The following is an 8216-nucleotide window of genomic DNA, read 5'->3' as shown; positions in this document are numbered from 1 at the left end:
AATATTCTTTTACTTGTACTCCTCCTGTATTTTTTGTTGATCTGAGAAACAATTGTATGTCCTCAAGTTCATAACTACGAGAAATTGGTTCACTCTGTGAGAGACTCACATTCAGAGGAATTGCTGTCACTCTCTGTGTCCTGCATTTCATTGCCTTGTAACTCGTCAGTTTTGCTTATTTTTGCATCCAGTGACTTGGCTTCTTGTTTCTTTTTTGAGGGGTCTTAAAAAGAAGCTGTTCATCCTCCATTGATGACTGTGCCTCCTCACAATCTGTCAGATAAACAGCAGCCGAGGTTATATCATACGGAGCGGACTCAGTTTACCCACTCCGAGATCTGCCTCAGTGTCCCCCGGATCGCTCTCAGAGGTCTCTTCTCCCATCAGCGCCTCCACTACACCGTTCTCTTCGATACCTTGTGCTTTCTCATTCTCTGTTTCACCTATATTTTTACTCGGGCAGTTCTGAATTAAATGTCCAATTTTTTTGCACACAAAACACCTTCTCTTTCCAGTAACAAAAATGCTGAAATCATCAATCCTAAAGTTCAGCATTTAAGTTAAGTTAAGTTAAGCCTAAATCCACATCATCAGGGATGATCATGTAGACGAATCTCCTAAAAGAACCTATATGTTTCAATAAAGGTGATTTGCTACTGATTGGTATCTTTTTTATTGGAGATACCAACTTGCCATAACGTGGCAAAGCTTGCGTTAATATCTCATCACTCACGAAAGGTGGCAAGTTAGATAGAGTTACCTTTTTGGCAGGTAAAGAAAGTGGGAGGACCAAAACAAATTCTCCCCCCAACTAAAATTCCTTGTTCTACCAAATCATTTGCTTTATCCACGCTATCCAGAAATACCACGATCACAATTATTCATCCTGGAAGCAGATGAAACAATTTTTACTGAAGTTTTCCTGAGCCCATGTTGTGATTTCCATTACAGTATCATTCCTGTATGTGATGCAGTGCCATCTAAGGGCTGAAGATCACGGGCATCCAGTATGGTTTTCCAGCCTTACACACAGAGATTGTTTCAGATTCTCTGAATCTTTGGATGATATTATGCAGTGTAGATGATGATAACTTCAAACTCTTTGCAATTTTTCTCTCTGAAACTCCTTTCTGATATTGCTTCACTATTGGTGATCCTCTGCCCATCTTGACTTCTGAGAGACACTGCCAATCTATTTTTATACCCAATCATGTTCCCAGTTGACTTAATAAGTCGCAAATTGGTCCTCCAGCTGTTCTTTATATGTACATTTAATTTTTTGCTACCTGTCCCAACTTTTTCGGAATGTGTAGCTCTAAGGAAATCCAACATGAGCCAATATTTGGCATGACATTTCACAATGTCTCACTTTCAACATTTGATATCTTATCTATATTCTATTGTGAATAAAATATAAGTGTATGAGATTTGCAAATTATTTCATTCCTTTTTTACTCACAATTTGTACAGTGTCCCAACTTTTTTGGAATCGTGTTTGTAGTATAACAATATGTTAGCTTTGGTGGATCAGTGAATGCTGGAGAATAGGAGAGATAATGCACATAGTGTGTGTCTATGTGCAGCAGTTAAACTGAATACAATGTTTATATCTCATTCTTTCAGATGATGAGAGAAATGAGAACTACTGGCCAGCCTTGTGGACTGAAAGTCAGGCTAGGGAATTTATATGTGCTCTGAAAATTTCCATCTGATAAAACCTGTGCTCCAGGGACATTAGTCTTCTGTTGCTAAAAATAAATTGACATGTTGATATCACACAAGCAGTTTTCAGAATGCTCTCAGTTACATATAATGTATATTGTATGCATCAGTGAGTGAGGTGGTGATAGGGTGTCGCTTTGGGACGGTGAGTAGCTATGAGGCTGTGGGAAAAATCAGAGTATGCTCACTACAAAAAAACTAGACTACACCACTGGGTTGAACTGTTATTGAACAGTGTTTTAAATGCAACTTAACCACTGATTTCTAGCTGTGTCCTCTTTTAGAAGGCCAAACAAATAGGTTTTGCTTTCACAACGTAACACAGTGTCTCCACAACATGGAGGCAGTGACAACAGCGAGAATAAAAGTTACGCTTTCTTTCTGAAGATTTGGGTGGCGTTATGAATATCTTCCCACACATTGACGTAGACATGTGGGGGAGTGTTTAAAATAGGTGTTTTAGGAGGCAGTGGACGAGTCTTAACTTTGAAAAAGAATATCTCTTTGGAATTGAGACTTTAGTCTTTGCAACTTTTCAGAACTTCTTTATGCACCAAGAGCTTGTAACACTCCAAATAGAAAGGAAAAATCGAAATTGCATCATATGACCCCTTTAAGAGACTCATTGTAAAGTCAAATACAGCAGAACATTCCTGAGCTCCAGTCTCTCCATGAAAACATGATAACACAACACACATGTAAAACGTATCTGATAATCACAGAGCTATTTGATGTTGAATGTAGAGTTGTGAGGAGCAGGGTTTGGGTTTGTATGTGTTTTTTGGGTTCTGGTGTAATCTGAGCACTCTCTCTGTCTCTCTTGTTTTCTCTTGCAGCCCACTGTGCTGAGAAGTGTGTGCACGGCCGCTGTGTGGCCCCCAGCACCTGTCAGTGTGAGCCGGGCTGGGGAGGGCCCGACTGCTCCAGCGGTGAGTGCTGCAGCTGCGCTTGTCTGTCTCTCTCAATCAATCAATCAATCACCTTTACTTATATAGTGCTTTAAACAAAATACATTGCGTCAAAGCACTGAACAACATTCATTTGGAAAACAGTGTGCCGATAATGCAAAATGATAGTTAAAGGCAGTTCATCATTGAATTCAGTTATGTCATCTCTGTTCAGTTGAAATAGTGTCTGTTTTAATTTGCAATCAAGTCAATGATATCGATGTAGATGAAGTGTCCCCAACTAAGCAAGTCAGAGGCGACAGCGGCAAGGAACCGAAACTCCATCGGTGACAGAATGGAGAAAAAACCTTGGGAGAAACCAGGCTCAGTTGGGGTCAGTTCTCCTCTGACCAGACGAAACCAGTAGTTCAATTCCAGACTGCAGCAAAGTCAGATTGTGCAGAAGAATCATCTGTTTCCTGTGGTCTTGTCCTGGTGCTCCTCTGAGACAAGGTCTTTACAGGGGATCTGTATCTGGGGCTCTAGTTGTCCTGGTCTCCGCTGTCTTTCAGGGATGTAGAGGTCCTTTCTAGGTGCTGATCCACCATCTGGTCTGGATACGTACTGGATCCGGGTGACTGCAGTGACCCTCTGATCTGGATACAGACTGGATCTGGTGGCCACGGTGACCTCGGAACAAGAGAGAAACAGACAAATATTAGCGTAGATGCCATTCTTCTAATGATGTAGCAGGTACATCGGGTGTTATGTGAAGTGTTTCCGGTTCCAGATTACCTAATTAATGCAGCCTAAAATCCTTTAACTTATATGAAGTTCCAAATGTAGGTGCGGGAGGAGCCTAATCATTCAGTCCTGACAATCATCATTACAAACAGCTCTCATTGCACCGTCCCAGAGTCAATTATTTTGGCATCCCTCCACCTCCCCATCACCTCCTCTATTCCTGTTTTTCTCCCTCTATGTAGTACCGAAATGGGGGATTAAACTTGGCGCTCAAGCTGAGCCTTAGGTTCGAGCCTCCATTAAGGACAGCAAGCCAAGTTTGTTTACCATTAACCACCATTAACCATCAGGACTGTATGGGAAAGCAAACTTGTGAAATGAATATTAGAGATGTTAGTATGTTATGTGTAAACCAGGCTAAAGAGATGGGTCTTTAATCTAGATTAAAATGACAGTGGTGCCCATTGTCAAGGACTATATATTCTCCACTCTCACACCACTCTGTCTGGCTGAATTAATTGTTAATGGTTGATCGTGTAGGTGTAGGTGTATGTCATGTCTTAGTTGAATTCCGAGGTGTGTGCCTGTATCTGTTTCTGTTTTGTTTTTTCTTTGTTGGCCTTTTTGTTCATTAAAAAGAAATTTCCCTGCATTTGGACCCAGACCGTGTTTCTTCCACGGCACACTTTTCGCTGTGCTGTGACAGACAGAGTGTGTCTGCCTCTCAAACAATGTTAGAGTTTGGGAGCTAAATAGGAAAAAGATCTGCCACCCACAGTTGATAATTGCCTGAGTTTCAAGAATTTAGATAAATTTTTTAAATGGAAAAATACAGCTTTACAAATGCTAGAATTTGGAAAGATTGCTATCAAATAGCACACCTAGGTTCCTACTGATGGTGAAGAACTTACAGAGAAGCCATCAAGTATTAGACAGTGTTATAGGTTATGACATGTGGTAGTTTTTGGTCCTATAGTTGACAACTGTTTTTTCTGAATTTCGCGGTAATAAATGACGTGTCATCCAGTTTTTTATACCAATTATGCATTCTGTTAGTTTTGCAAATTGGTATGTTTCGTCATGCAGCAAAGAAATATAGAGTGGAGTATCATTAGCATAACAGTGAAAGCTATCACCATGTTTCCAAATGATATCTCCCAAGAGTAACATGTAAAGTATAAAAAGTAGCGGTCCTTCTACTGAGCCTTGAGGTACTCTATACTTCACTTGTGATTGGTGTTATTCCTTTTCTATAACTTCCACTAATTGATGGCGTTCAGATTGACAGTACCATGCCAATGCACTTCCTTTTAGTTCCAACATATTTTTTTGTCTATTCAAAAGAATGTTGAATGATGATTGATTCAACTCATCTAGATATGGTAAAAGCTGGATTGAGTGTGTCTGATGAGGGAAAATGTGCATAGTTGAGGCTCCTGGACAGGTTTGAGAAGTACCGATTTACTCAAGTCAAGTCACCTTTATTTATATAGCGCTTTAAACAAAAAAGATTGCGTCAAAGCAACTGAACAACATTAATTAGGAAAACAGTGTGTCAATAATGATAAATGAGAGTTAAAGGCATTTAAACATTGAATTCAGTTATGTCATCATCTCAGTTCAGATTAAATAGTATCTGTGCAATCAAGTCAACGATATCACTGTAAATGAAGTGACCCCAACTAAGCAAGCCAAGACGGCGGCAAAGAACCGAAACTCCATCGGTGACAGAATGATCAGACTTAATGGCTTGATTTAAGGCGGGCGTACACGGTGCGATTTTTGCTGTCGTATGAGTTTGCATGCGATTTTTTTTCAATCATGTGGAAATCGTGTATGCTTGTATGGTCGCGGCTCGTATCATTTGTGAGGAATTACGAGCCGAGCAGAGTGGCTTACGAGCACTTCCTGACCTCCTGATCATTTTTAAACATGCCTAAAAAGTTTGTGAGCTATCGGTTTGAATTTGTGACATGTGTGCGGTTGAACGAGCCGATTTGTTGATCTATCTGAAGTTGACCAATAATGAACTAGGAAAACCACAGAAAAGGAAAGACGAAGACGGCAGCGCCACGGCGAATGAGGATTATTGACCAGGAGGATAAACTCGCTGAACTCTGACAGGAACAGGAGCGCTATATGAGGTTTCTAGCAACGTGTGCCATGCTTTTTAATTCTCTCTCTCACTCTCTCGCTCTCTCTCACACACGCATATGTCGTTTAAGGGGACTCTCCATAGACGTAACAGTTTTCTATACTGTATATTATATCCAGTGCTTTAAGTGGCCCAAAAGAGGTGCCGGTACTCAATGGGCTAGGTGCACAAGATGGCGCCAGTGCCTTCATTCATTCACCAGCTTCAGTGACGCAAGTGTGTGCTTATTTCCGGTCTTGCGACGCTCGCATTGACTGTAAGGGAAACTTACATACGAAACTTGGCTAGATTTATATAATTAAAGATTTTCAAATTTAACAGCCGATAGTGGTATATAAAAACATGGGGAAACATCCTCCCTATATTTTGCGTACCTCTGTGTGGAAATTCATCAAGAGACAACGCGGAGATTGCTTTATTCTTCTGTTGATTATGCGGATCAGCGTCAGTTCAGGTCCACAGGGATTTCTTTTTTCAAACAGAAACCTCTCAAATATGCAATACTTTTCATTTTCGAAGAGCTGGTTTTGTTCTGTTATGTAAGATAAATGTTTCTGACTGTCAAACGACGCACAGAGATTTCTGATAAAGCATGTTTTATTAACTTTATTTGATAACATAATTTATAACTAACTGTACAATTAAACGTAATATAATTATGGTAGGTTTGCCTTAAATAAAAGATCGCTGTTTGCATTCATGTGTGTTTTTATCTGTTTATTTGTTTTGTGAAAGATCTGCAGCATAAATCATTATCTGTCTACCAGTAGCCATGTACATTGTTATTGTTTTGCATTAATTATCAGATTAAACAGATATTAAAATTAGTCACGTATTTTTTACTGTGTAAAATAATAAAATATGTTGTGAAAATAATGATGAAACAGACTGATGTATGTGTACAATTGAGAAATGGATACTTCTGAAGATAAATCGCAGCCCACGTCTCACGAGGTAAATATTTAATATAAAAAATAATAATAACAATGCAAACATCTTCGAGAAATAAGTAATTTGTACATTTACATATTTGGTAAGATAAAATACATTATATAGCTGTGTATACACACCATGAGTTCAACTTTCATCTCGTGAACATTAGTGTATTTAATTCATTCACCAGACCCAAACATACACAAGTTTCAAATCCACTGGCTCAGTTAACATTTGTAGTATAGTGATAATAGCAGTGTATATCTTATTTGCATATGAAGTGATATTATAAATCCTGTAAACATATAGAAGGTAATTTTTGGACTTCTCCGGTTCTCTGCACTGACTTTAAGCACAACCGGAAATACCTACGCACACACTCGCAAGACCGGAAATCCAAGATGGCGGAGATATGCAACTAGCCCATTATAGCCTATTTTATAAAGGGGTGGGGTGGGGGGGGGGTGTCTGTGGCCTTGGGTGACGGGATGGGGGGCTTATGATATTAGACTTCGTAGCCTATTATAAAAGAATGAATTTCAAACCTTAACTAAACACATTTTTATTCAAAGATCAACCGTCTGTCATTACTCTTTAGTCTGCCACAAGAAACAGCAACATTAAAATCATGAACTCAAATGTCATTGTAAAAAAAAAAAAAAATGACTGTTGTAACAGTGCGTAAATAAGACCTTTCTGTAACGCTAACGTTAATAAGCTTAAACGAAAATAACGAAATAATTGTGTAGCGGAGTATTTTTTGTACACAGTGCCGCGAACTGTCAATCACTCCTGTACGCGTGCATCACTGTCCTCCTCAGCTGCAGCAACTTGCGCTCTCTCTCTTCATCAAGCTTTAAAACAAAAAGGGGACAAAAAGATCATATTGTCTTTGTGCATAGGCTATAGATTAATTAGATAAATGAATATCTAAATTTGTGCCTTGCCGTCTACGGTATTTGTTTAGAACTTAGAAAAAAGATGCTGCAGCCAATGAACAGCCAGCGGGGGCTGCAGGACGACTCAACCTCCGCAGACAGTTTTTAATGTTTATCAGACAATAAATACTCAAGATTTTGCTTTAGTATAACTCACAACGAGTTTCACACACCTTCTCCGGCCACGTTGAGTTGTTGACACTTAACAGTGGGAAAAGCGACACATGCGCTATTCACTTGTATAACTTAAGGGTGAATGGGTAATGTAGTTTCTGCCCTGGGTGGGATGAATTAGGAAGCTTGCATTGTGAAGGGCGCTCTGAAAAGCGGCAGTGCAGGTAAAAGATTAAAACCTCTATTAAAACAGATGTCCAAATGAGCGTACCGGTACGCTACAAGCACGTTCTGGGCGCACGGAGAGGTGGCGGTACGCTCAAGAGCTATATTTGGAAGTGGCGGTACTGAGTACCGGTGCTTACCGGCCCACTTAAAGCACTGATTATATCCCCATAAACTACCTCCATCCATCACAGAATGTTTAAAATTTCAATTAAAAACCGTTTAGTATTTTTTAAGCCAATTGGTTTACGAGGGCACAGGAATTGTTCTCATAAACCATGTTTACATTGTAATACCTATGTCAGATATTTATAAACCATATACAAGAACACACACACACACACACACTAGGGTGACCAGACGTCCCGGTTTCCTGTTGCTGAAAAATAACCCATATGTGTAGGAAACAGTCACGGCTCATATCAATATTTTATATGCAGTTATGAGAGAGGGAGAGCAGTTATATTAGGCGTGTTCGACTTGAATCAGCGCTGCACA

The 8216-nt window shown here is 39.6% G+C and overlaps 1 pseudogene; it reads left to right on the top strand.

Annotated features, from left to right (window-relative positions):
- The first annotated feature begins 252 nt into the window (after nt 1–252).
- The window catches only part of LOC127966080 (multiple epidermal growth factor-like domains protein 10), a 66557-nt pseudogene continuing 58593 nt past the window's right edge, over nt 253–8216 (top strand).

This window comes from Carassius gibelio, chromosome B10, assembly GCF_023724105.1.
Source record: "Carassius gibelio isolate Cgi1373 ecotype wild population from Czech Republic chromosome B10, carGib1.2-hapl.c, whole genome shotgun sequence".
NCBI classification, from domain to species: Eukaryota; Metazoa; Chordata; class Actinopteri; order Cypriniformes; family Cyprinidae; genus Carassius; species Carassius gibelio.
The sequence above is the reverse complement of the archived record's forward strand: the minus strand, read 5'-3'. Positions and strand labels throughout refer to the sequence as shown.